This window comes from Suncus etruscus, chromosome 2 (assembly GCF_024139225.1).
Source record: "Suncus etruscus isolate mSunEtr1 chromosome 2, mSunEtr1.pri.cur, whole genome shotgun sequence".
Taxonomy (NCBI): domain Eukaryota; kingdom Metazoa; phylum Chordata; class Mammalia; order Eulipotyphla; family Soricidae; genus Suncus; species Suncus etruscus.
This window is the reverse complement of record NC_064849.1, coordinates 87822216-87834860: the sequence shown is the minus strand read 5'-3', so window position 1 is coordinate 87834860 and position 12645 is coordinate 87822216.

Genomic DNA, 12645 nt, shown 5'->3' with positions numbered 1-12645 from the left:
TTTTATGTTTTTTTTTGGGGGGGTCACACCCAGAAGCCCTCAGGGGTTACTCCTGGCTCTATGCTCATAAATCGCCCCCGGCAGGCTTGGGGATCATATGAAATGCTGGGATTCAAACCACCATCCTTCTGCATGCAAGGCAAACACCTTACCACTGTGCTATCTCTCTGGACCCATAAATTACCATTTTTTAAATTACTTTCTACCGTCCCAAAAGTTTTGCAAAAACTGTCAGTTATAATTTTGGTGATGTCCCCAGAGTGTTGGAGGTCACCAGGGTTACCCATAGTACTTGGGAGAGTAAGTACTTAGAAGTATGGAGTATCAAACCTGATACCTCTGATTACCAAACATGTACTCTAACCATTGAACCTTCTCCTGGCCCTCACTTATAATTGTAACATCTGTCATAGAGTGCTTGGTAATGTTTGGTAATTTTTCAGAGATTTCCTCAATTGTGAACCAAAGCATCAAAAAAATCTTCATGTTTCTTCTGACTCACTGATGCCAGCAACCCAGAAAAATGATGATAAAAGATGTTTAATCATGTTCAGGGAAATTCTGTGTCTATCCCTGCACTCCTCAAAATGACTTTTCTCCAGCCAATGCATGAACAAGTTCATTAGACAAGCATAGATTTCACCCAATCAGCACAACTGTCAATTGGCTTTCAGACATTTTTCTACTGTATGTTCTAATTATTTATTGCAAAGCAATATCAAATAATTACATTAAAATTAAATTTTAATGCATTTTAAATTATGCTAAAATTCAGAAGTACATTTTTATGTCATAAAAACTCTTCAAAAACAATTGGTATTAAAACTGACTTGGGTTCACCTACAAAATAAATAGCATAGTAGCAAGTTAATAATAATGGCTTTTAGAGAAGAACAATAAAACCTAAGTAGATAACTAATCAAGATGATTGTTTCTCAAAGTTTTTCAGTGAATCCAAGCTACAGTTTCTATCAGTATTGAGTATTTTTATCATTAACATTTCAGACATTTGGTCATGGACAAGACAGTACTTTAGGTTTTTCAGCTTCATAATATGACATGCAAGTCATCCTGTCTTAGTGATCCTAAAGCACTCATTTATACAAGAATGAAATTAAATGAAAAGTATTCCAATAAAAAATGATTTAAAATGTAAGAGCTCGTGCACCAATCACTGATATCACAGTTTAAATAAATTTTTTGCTGCTTAGTATTAATGGTTCTAGATTTGGTAAAAATTTTGAAGCAATGAAAAACTTGACATGAACAGTAGTAGTTAGGGAGTTGCTGTGGCATATTTAAATATTCTTTGTGATGCATGATGTATAATTTGCAAATTTTTCTTGAGAAATAGTTTATTTTTAAAATTTAACCTCCCTGGTTGTCTCATGTTTAGGATTTTTTGCTCTCTTTAGCGTTTCAACTTACTCAAAAGTCCAGTTTCCTTTTTTTTATTTTTTATTTTTTTAGCCACACCTGGTGATGTTCAGGGGTTACTCCTGGCTATGTACTCAGAAATTGCTCCTGGCTTGGGGGACCAGATGGGACAGCCGGGGGAACTGAATGCGCCACTGCTCAGGCCCCCAGTGTCTTCTTATAATTGCAAAATAAATCTAGCAGACAGAAAAGTTGAAATTTGCTAATTATTATCAGCTGTTATGCATGAGCTGATTTAGTCATAAGTGAAATAGATCTTTCGACATTGTTTGTTCATCAGATAATCATTCAAATTATTTCTTTTTAGGGTTGGTACAACTTCATCATTAAATTGTGGCCTCACATTCACCTTTAATTATACTCAAGATACTTTAAAATAAAACACCATGACATACAATTATTGCAAGATATAAATATTTATTCTCGTGCCATTTTATATCTTATAAAGTATGTTTTTATTTGAAAACATTGTCATAATTAAGAAAATAAGAAAAATAAACTTCCTTTCTTTTGTATCAACCATGTAGACTATATTAGCATGTCATAGAATCAAAAACCCATTTCTAAAAGTCGTACATTCATTATATATAACAATATATAAAATATATATATATAACAATATAAAAATATAAAGATTTTCAAAGGTCGAAATTAACAAAGGGCAAACTTTAAAAGAGTCTATCTTTAAACGAGATCATGATCTATAGTAAGATATACCTTTTGGTGGGATAAAACCATTCCACTACACCCTTCGGTTAGCATGGAATAATTTTAATTGTAGCTAATATCTTCCCTTTCTATTATTTAAGATGATAGGTCTTGACCTTTAATTTTTTGACTACCATTGCAAATAAAAATTTCATCTTGTGGAGATGGAAAGACAGCATGGCAGATAGGACATTTGCCTTGTATGTGGGCAACTGGAGGTTAAGCCCTGGTACCAAATAAAATCTTCATCCCCTTCCCCAAGGTTAATGTCAGGGGTAAACACTGAAAACAGCCAGGTATGAGCTAATCACCTCTTTTACACTTATCATTGCATTACATATATATTGCATAACTCATTTATATATTTATGTTTGAATATATTTTATCTAATACACTGACAGTATCATAAGATGAACATATGTAGGCACTCCTCTTTATTTATTTATTTAAATAATAACTTGTGTTTACAAAATTGTTCATGATTGAATTTCAGTCACACAATGTATTCTACCCTCACCAGTGCACATTTCCCCTCACAAATATCCTCAGTTTTCCTCCCCTCTCCCAAACTCTTGGCAGACATTTTACTTCTATCTTTATTTTTTCTCTTTTTATATTTCCCTTTTGACACTTTGGTTTGCACTACTGTTAACAGAGGAGTATGAGTCAAGCACATTACTTTATATTATTTTAACACCCCATTTTTGTCCAGAGTAATCAGATCCAACTTTCCCTTAGTGGTCGCTTAGCCATAGTGGTCCCTTTGCTACCCAAACTTTACTGACTCTGAATTATGCATATTTTTAAATAAAAAACTGAGGTATCACCAAAACCATGCACAAGAAATTTATCTACTTAATAAAGTTAACACAGTCTGTTGGTGTTTGGGGTTTGAACCCTCAAACTGAGAGTGCAGATACAGAGACCTACGGTGGTTTCTTTTCATTTCTTTTTTTTTTTAACTTTCCTACATGACAATGCCTGAATTTTATTTCAAGTAGATAATTCAATGATAAATCTTTTATTTAACATTTTTAATTAAATGTTCTGGGTAAAAATATTTCAATATAAGGGGAAAAGACTAGTAGGTACAATTTTACATTTTACTGGATAATGTAATTAACAATAATTCCAAAATAAAGAAGCAAGGATGGAGGCTGACTCATAGGATGATCCTCTGAGGATAGAGATAGCCTGTTAGTTGTTGGTGCTGAACCCTCAGAACCGAGAGTGCAGGTACAGAAGGCTACAGTGGTTTCTGATTGGATAAAGTAAAGCTTATAGTTGCCTTCCTCCACTCTCACAGCTGACGTCCTTTTCACCTCTCAAATAAAATTTGTTTTGTTTTGCTTTGTTCAAGGGTCACACTCAACATTGCTTAAGGTTTATTCCTGGTTCTCAACTCAGCCATCACTCCTAGTAGGCTGAATGTTATTTTAGGGGGGTGAGGATCAAACTCATGTCAACAATTTGCAAAGCAAGTGCCTTTATCAGTTGTAATATTGCTCCAGCATCTTGATCTACCACTTTCATCTAAATGTCAGTATTTGGAAAAATCAGTCACATTTAACTTTGCTTAAAGTGATTCCTCTGAAATCTTTTATTGAGCATAGTTCTATTATTCTTGAGTTATTATCCAAAAATGTAATTCTCAATTCTTACATTGAATACTAATTAAATTTTAATTATATGGACACTTTGGAAGAAAAGTGAACATATCTATCCATCTTCACTTTTTCTCCATATAAATTCTAAATGAGTAATACCTACACTAGTACATTTTAAGCTTAATGTTCTATTTTATTTCATATGTCTATTTTTTAGAGTTTGTGTAGATGTGTCTTTATTAATCAAGGTAAGTTCTTAATGATATAGAAGAATGATGTACTAGCTCAAAAATAAATCGTTCTACTACTATGTGTTCTGGCCTAAAACCAGATGTACTCAGTTTACTCTCTGCAGAAGACCTGTTAATATATACTGCTTTTGATAGGAACTTTAACACATTGTCCAGCTATTTTTTCCCCCACACCCAGCGGTTACTCCTGGCTCTGCATTCAGAAATCATTCCCAACAGGTTCGAAGGAGCATATGGGATGCCGGATATCAAACCCAGGTCCATCCTGGGCCTGCTGCATACAAGCCAAATACCCTACCACTGTGTTATCGATCCAGCCTCTATCCAGCTATTCTTAAGAAAGCATTTGACTTCTGAAAAAAAGGAAAAAATGTGCAATGTGATTATTTTCTTTCTTTTTTTTGGGGGGGGGTTTGGGTCACACCCGGTGGTGCTCAGGGGTTACTCTAGGCTGTCTGCTCAGAAATAGCTCCTGGCATGCATTGGGGACCATATGTGACACCGGGATTCGAACTAACCACCTTTGGTCCTGGGATCGGCTGCTTGCAAGGCAAACGCCGCTGTGCTATCTCTCCAGGCACTATTTTCTTTCCTTGGAAAAAATGACTACCAAAATTGTCTAAAGAAGACTACAATTATTTCCCCTCCTATGAGATACCTATGGCTTATTTTTATTTAATTTTGTAATAGCCAAACGTACTAAATTTTTATATGACCTTCCAAATATATAAAACTTAAATTTCTTAATTGAAAACAGGTCCTATAGTAATAATATAATAATAATCACTTGCTCTAGTAACTGCTTGCTGTTAAGTTCATTAATAAAGACAAATACTAACATAAATTATGAAAGTTTTCATATTTTATCTAATGATCTCAACAAGACAATGAAAATATATTCATGTCAATAATATTTTATTATTAATATTAAATTTAATATTATTCTTCAGCTTTATTATACGTCCTACTCATCTGCCTTTTCTAATCATAATGCAAAAAAAATACTCAACTAGATAGTGAACTGATAGTCAAGAAAATTTTATTTCTAAAAATAAAATATACTTGTTAACACTGAAAACCCTAAAGATTTTTTATCTGATAATATCTAGGCAATTTAAAATATCTCCACAGATATGATTATTTTTTTATTTTTAAGTAATGCTATTTAGCATCCTGCCATGTGTGTCACTGAACTTTGACAGTTATTTTCTTTATTTTTAAATTTTTTCCCTGAAAAGTATTTTGTGGGTCAATCTAAATTCGGATGATCTTAGACCTCACAGAAAGTATCACGAAGCAGCTATTGTCTTGTCAGTTATCTATGTCATACTTCAAAATTTCTCCACCATTACAAGTTGATGAATTTGTGTCATCGAGGCTAAAACAAGAAATCTCTGATTGCTGCATCTACCCAGAAATCACATTCAGGAACTGCTAGGAAGGGACCAATCTTATTGACAAATCTTTCCATCATCACAGGAAACAGGTGGAATGACAGACCCAGTTGGCGGTCATATCTAGCCAGACACTTGCCTGACTCAGCAGACAAAACTGTTATTTTTGCCACACTGGTGTTGAATTTAGGGGAACAACACTCACTCTCTACTAAGTCTGGAGCATGCCTGTTGTCAGTGTGTTAACTCCCAAGAAGTGAGGCTTTACTTCTATTTTCCTTGTGTATGAAATTTCAGTGTATAATTTCACATTTTCCCCTCTCATCACATCTTCTGCACACCTATTTTCTTTTATCAAAATAAAGGTATGAGTGTGTAAGATGGAAGCGTCTTAAGAGAAAGAGTACAGAGATGTATTTGGCTTGTGATTTCTGCATGTACTCCAGAAGAATGGACTTAATCTCATTCTTTAAGCTGAGAACATGTAAATCCAATGGAACCTGAGTGACTTAAAACTTGTGTCAAGTTCCATAGGTTCACTTTTGCAAGGTCGTTTGCAAGCTGGTAGGTGGAACAACTAGACTGGCTTCACATAGGCACCCAGAAAATGGCAGACATGATGTACCAAAAATGGTCATGATTAAAGAACAAATTGCTCAAATGGGATAACTCTTGAATAACCTAGAAAGTTATGTTTCTATTAGTGTACTGTAAGATTTCGGGACTGAAAGAAACAGTCTCCATGCAGGTAATATTCAAACAAACAAACAAACAAACAAACAGAAAAGTTGAGGAGCAAATAATGTAAAACTAAGATGTTTATCAAATCATACTGGAAGAGAGCAGTCTAAATCTATAAACCAGTGAAATATTTGGAAATAGATACCAACACTGATAAAAATTTGAAGATAAAAAATTATTGATTATACAATTCCAAACAGTAGAGTTAAAAATGGAGTAAAAAGTAGATTAAAAATGGATGATATGCAACTTCTTCTAGCCTTAATAAGTTGAATGTAAAATAAAATATATAATGGTTTATTTTACATAATATACTGAAAGTCTTCTTTTGCAGAATAGTTATATATATTTCACTTCACTTGTTTACATTTTGGGGAAGAGAACATTTAAGTTTTACTCTTTAGCCAATGTCAATTATTTAATTAATTGGTAAATGGAAAGAACTGGAATTAAGAATAGTGTAATTTAATTTAAAAATTAGCGAAATACTTCTGAGGAAACTGAGGACCTGAAGGGAGCTCTGTCCTGTGCTTCTCTGTCTTTCCTGAATTCTTAAAGATCTCCTCAGAGCCGTGGAAATCGAATCCTCAAAAACCTGCATTCTGAAGCTGCCCAGTGAGGTAGTGAGTGAGTAAGAACTGGCTCGCTGTGGGGGTTGCCAGGTAGAGTGCACATTGTTCTACCTGCGAAGACTCTGCCCTGCTGTGCTTCTTCTGAGGAAACTGAGGACCTGAAAGGAGCTCTGTCCTGTGCTTCTCTGTCTTTGCTGAATTCTTGAAGCTCTCCTCAGAGCCCAGGGAAGCGAATTCCCAAAAACTGTCACCAAGAGGCCCCAGAAGAGCTTCGCTTCACGGCTGCACACTCTTTCTAACCAATAAACCCCACCACAACACGCAGGAAAAACCACACTACTAGCGTGACAATGGGGAAAACTCACAGGGAAACACCATGCACAGAGAATGAAGATGATAGCTTGGATGACCTAAAAAATTCCAACCATCTGATAAACTCTCGGATAAGGAACTTAAAATAGGAATATGGAAGATGTTTGTAGAACACAAAGAAAGCATAGATTGATCTGAACAGAACACAAAGACAGAAATCAGAAAACTCCAAACTGAAATAGCATATCTGAAAAAAATGGTAGCTCAACTGAAAACCTCAGTGGATGGCTTTGACAGCAGGTTAATAGCAGCTGAGGACAGAATCAGAGTACTAGAAGATGAGATGAAGAAAAACTCAACACAGCAGAAAAAACGGGAAAAGAACGTAGGACAAATGACCAGGCAATGGAAAATACTCAAGGAATGCGAACAGATGAAAATAGAAGTCTTTGATAAACCCAACAGAAACAATATAAGAATCATCGAAGATGCAGAGGCCCAAGTAGGAGAGCTCCAGGAAGATTCAACTGTCAAAGACATCATCAAAGAGATACTCCCAGAGTTAAAGACTACATGCAATCAAATCCTGCATGCCCGAAGAGTACCAGCTAAAAGAGACCCAAAGAAAAACAGCCCAAGACACATCCTCATTACAATGACAAATCCCACAGATAGAGATATAATACTGAAAGAAGCAAGATCAGAAAGGGAAATTACATTCAAAGGAGCATCCCTAAGACTTACCGCAGACATGTCACAAGAAACTGTCAAGGCCAGAAGACAGTGGTGGGATATTGTGACAAGATGGAATGAAATGAATGTCTCACCGAGAATACTGCACCCAGCCTGACTCACGTTCAGGTTTGAAGGAAGGATACATAGATTCATGGATAAACAACAGATCAGAAACTTCACAGATGAAAAACCAGCCTTAAAGGAAAAACTGACAGGTCTACTTTAAGACAAGAGAGACCAACAAACACAGCAAACTTATCTACAAAGATGACATTAAATCCTATGACAATCATCACCCTCAATGTCAATGGACTAAATTCACCAATTAAAAAACACAGAGTGGCAAAATGGGTCAAAAAGATGAACCCAACATTCTGCTGCCTACAAAAAACACACCTGAATAGTCAGAATAAACATAGACTCAAAATCAAAGGCTGAAGGAAAATCATCCAATCAAACAACACCCTCAAAAAAACTGGGGTGGCCATATTAATATCTGTTGACACCAACTTTATACTCAGAAAAGTGGTAAAGGACAAAGATGGACACTATGTACTAATCAAGGGATATGCGCAACAGGAAGAAATCAGACTACTAAACATATATGCACCCAATGAGAGACCAGAAAATTATCTACTGCAGTTACTGACAACTCTGAAAGAAGACATCAATAACAACACAATAATTGTGGGAGACCTCAACACGGCCCCAATAACACTTGATAGGTCAACCAGACTGAAACCCAACAAAAACATACTAGCCCTGAAAAGAGTAATGGAAGAAAGAGGACTAGTAGATATATATAGGAATCCATCTCAAAAAACCTGGATACATATTCTTCTCCAATGTACTTGGGTCATTCTCCAGGATAGACTACATGCTGACACATAAAACATACATCCATAAAATCAAGAGGATAGAAATCTTGCAGGCTACTTTTGCTGACCACAAAACTCTGAAATTAGATGTGAACTACAAAGGCACACAAAAGAAAACCTTTAACAATTGAAAATTAAACACCCTGCTACTGAAAAACCAGTGGGTCAGAGATGAAATCAAAGAGGAAATCAAAACTTTCCTGGAAACAAATGACAATGAATACACAAATTGCCAGAATCTATGGGACACAGCAAAAGCGGTCCTGAGAGGAAAATTTATAGCTCTAGAAGCACACATAAGGAAGAAAAAGGGGCATACCTGAATAACTTAATGACGCAGCTCATAAAAATAGAAAATGAACAACAAAAGGAATAAAAAATAGGGAGACAGAAGAAAATAACAAAGCTGAAAGCAGAAATCAATGAAGTAGAAAACCAAAAAACAATCCGAAAGATCAAAGAAAGCAGAAGTTGGTTCTTTGAAAAAATAAACAAGATTGATAGACCATTGGCAAAACTTACAAAGAAAGAGAGAGAAATCTGATAACCCATATTAGAAATGAAAAGGGGGAGATCACGACAGATATTGCAGATATCCAAAGGGTAATCAGAGACTAGTTTGAGAAACTGTATGCTACTGTACATGAGAACCTAGAAGAAATGAAAAAATTCTTGGACACTTATAACTTTCCATTTTTAAGTAAGGAGGATGTAGCATATCTAAACACCCCCATCACTACTGAGGAAATTGAAACTAATTGAACATTTGCCCCAAAAGTAAAGCCCAGGCCCAGATGAATTTCTTAATGAATTCTTTCAAATCTTTCAAGAGGAGCTACTACCAATCCTAGCCAGACTCTTCCATGAAATTGAAAAAACAGGAACATTCCCAAACAGCTTTTATGAAGCCAACATCACCTTGATACCAAAACCAGACAGAGATGCTGCCAAAAAAGAAAATTACAGAGCAATATCCCTGATAAATGCAGATGCAAAGATCTTCAACAAAATCCTGAAAATAGGGTCCAATGCATCATCAAGAAGATCATACACTACGACATGTAGGTTTCATCACAGGAATGCAAGGATGGTTTAACACCCGTAAATTTATCAATATCATACACAACATCAAGAAGAAGAAAAATAAAAATCACATGATCATATCAAAAGATGCAGAGAAAACATTTGATAAGGTCCAACACCCATTCTTGATCAAAACTCTCAGCAAAATGGGAATAAAAGGAACCTTTCTCAATCTAGTTGAAGCCATCTACCACAAGCCAATGGCAAATATATCCTAAATGGAGAAAAACTAAAAACCTTTCCTCTAAATTTCGGTAAAAGACCAGTCTGTCTGCTCTCACCACTCCTCTTCAACATAGTACTGGAAGTGCTTTCTATAGTGATCAGGCAAGAAAAAGATATTAAAGGAATCCAGAATACAACACAAAAACCCCTTCCTCACACCTATAATTATTGCAGCACTATTCATAATAGCCAGGCTCTGGAAACAACCAAGACGCCCTTCAACAGGAGAATGGCTAAAGAAACTGTGGTATATATACAAAATGGAATATTATGCAGCCATCAGGAGAGATGAAGTCATGAAATTTTCCTATCATGGATGTACATGGAATCTAACATGCTGAGTGAAATAAGTCAGATGGAGAGGGAGAAATGCAGAATAGTCTCACTCATCTACGAGTTTTTAGAAAATAAAAGTCATTTTGCAACAATCCTCAGAGACAATGAGAGGAGGGCTGGAACTTCCAGCTCACTTCATGAAGCTCACCACAAAGAGTGGTGAGTGCAGTTATAGAAATAACCACACAGAGAACTACCATCATCATGTGAATGAATGAGGAAACTAGAAAGCCTGTCTAGAGTACAGGTTGGGGTGGGGTGGGATGGAGGGAGATTTGGGACATTGGTGGTGGGAATGTTGCACTGGTGAAGGGGGGTGTTCTTTACATGACTGAAACCTAATCACAATCATATTCGTAATCAAGATGTTTAGATAAAGAAAAAATAGCAAAATAGGTAAAAACAAAAGTTGAAAATGCAAAAAAATTTAAAATATGAACTTTGAGGAGCCAGGAAGGTGGTGCTAGAGGTAAGGTGCTTGCCTTGCCTGCGCTAGCCTTGGACAGACCGCGGTTCGATCCCCTGGTGTCCCATATGGTCCCCCAAGCCAGGAGCGACTTCTGAGGGCATAGCCAGGAGTAACCCCTGAACGTCACCGGGTGTGGCCCCCCAAAAAAAATAAATATGAACTTTGAAAATAAACAGACTGCTTTCCTAGAGAAATTATGAGAGAAGATATTGCATAGATAACATTTTACAGAAATCTACTCCATAAACCTCCAGATTCAAGCCAATCAATAAAAGCAATTTTAGCAAAGTTCAAATGACTGAAATGCCAAGTAATATGTCCCAGAACATAAACTAAGGGAAAAATACCCAAATTTGTTTTATTAAACAAGTATTACTTGAATCTTAGCACAAAAAGATTTTGCTAAGAGGAAAGTGACTGGTGAACCTTAATTATGAATATAAATAAAATGATCTTACATAATCATTATGTGGAAACGGAATTAAACAGTGTACTTCAAATATAATCTACCAATGCCAAGTGACATTTGGTGACCAAGTGACCAATACCAAGTGACAAATGTAGTAGCCACTACATAGATACAACGGTAGTTTCCACAAGGAAATCCAAGTGTATAATCTAAGAAGAGATAGGCAAAGTTATGGTTATCCATAAAGTTAAGATACACAAATAAAGGACATCTGGTTTTATAGTAAAAAGAATAAAAATGTGTAGATCATATGAGGTATCATACCATAAATATATTTAATACAAATTATGTGTACAGTGACCATTGGAAAGAATAAATATGTGTTATAAGAATAGTAATAGCTAGGGGCTGGAGAGATAGCATGGAGGTAAGGTGTTTGCCTTTCATGCAGACGGTCATTGGTTCGAATCCTGGCATCCTATATGGTCCTGAGCCTGCCAGGAGCGATTTCTGAGTGTGGAGCCAGGAGTAACTTCTGAGCACTGCCAGGTGTGACCCAAAAACAACAACAACAAAAACAAACAAACAAACAAAAAAAGAATAGTAATAGTTTAGTTGGAGTTTGGGTTACATAAGTGGAGTCACAGGATTAATCAAGAAAAGGGTTTAAATATGTTGAGATCTCATTTTATCTTGTTCTTAGGAAGGCATAAGAACAAGAACTGCATACAAGTTGAATGGTCCATTTTGAATTTTTAACAATGCCTTTTTTCTAACAGGGGGACAGATGGAGTTTTGGAGAGAGAAGTACAGTGTTGATTTGAACGGAGGGAAGAAATGGAGCTTTGAATGGACCAAGAATGAATGAGTGGTCAAGTCCATTGTTCCGGCCAGCAGCTTCGGTTTATTGGTGGTCGTGGAAAGGGTCTGCACCTGTAAAAAAAAATGGGTGGGAAAAAGGGGACCACCAAGGATTCTGATTGTGGTGTCAATTTATTTTTGAAATGCCATGACATATAGTTTTTACACAAAGGGAGGAGGAGACAATGCAAACATTTGTCAAGCATGCATTTGTCATCATGCAATTCAAAAGGTTTGGCATGTGTCTGTTAATTTAATACAAGTTTCTTGAGGAACATCCTATTATCACACCAAATGCTCTATCTATAGATCTGAGTTTCCTGAGCCAGAAGAGTGTGACCTTATGGTTCTTTAGATCTCCGTCAACTCATGGCCAGTTGGCACATACACAATATTTAGCTTAATTAAAGGACAGGCCTGTTAGAAAATGACAGTTTGCTACAAGATGGCCATGCTTATGCTAAGACTGTGAGGGAGAATCTGGCTCCCTACAGTCCATAATATGCTGACTTCTTCCTTCAAAGCCACATGGAGTAGCCTGATGCTATTTAGGAATATTTACAGCCATTTCAATAATTTGGTGTCAGTATTAATGGTACAAAAATAATTTCTCTGTTCTAGGGAGAG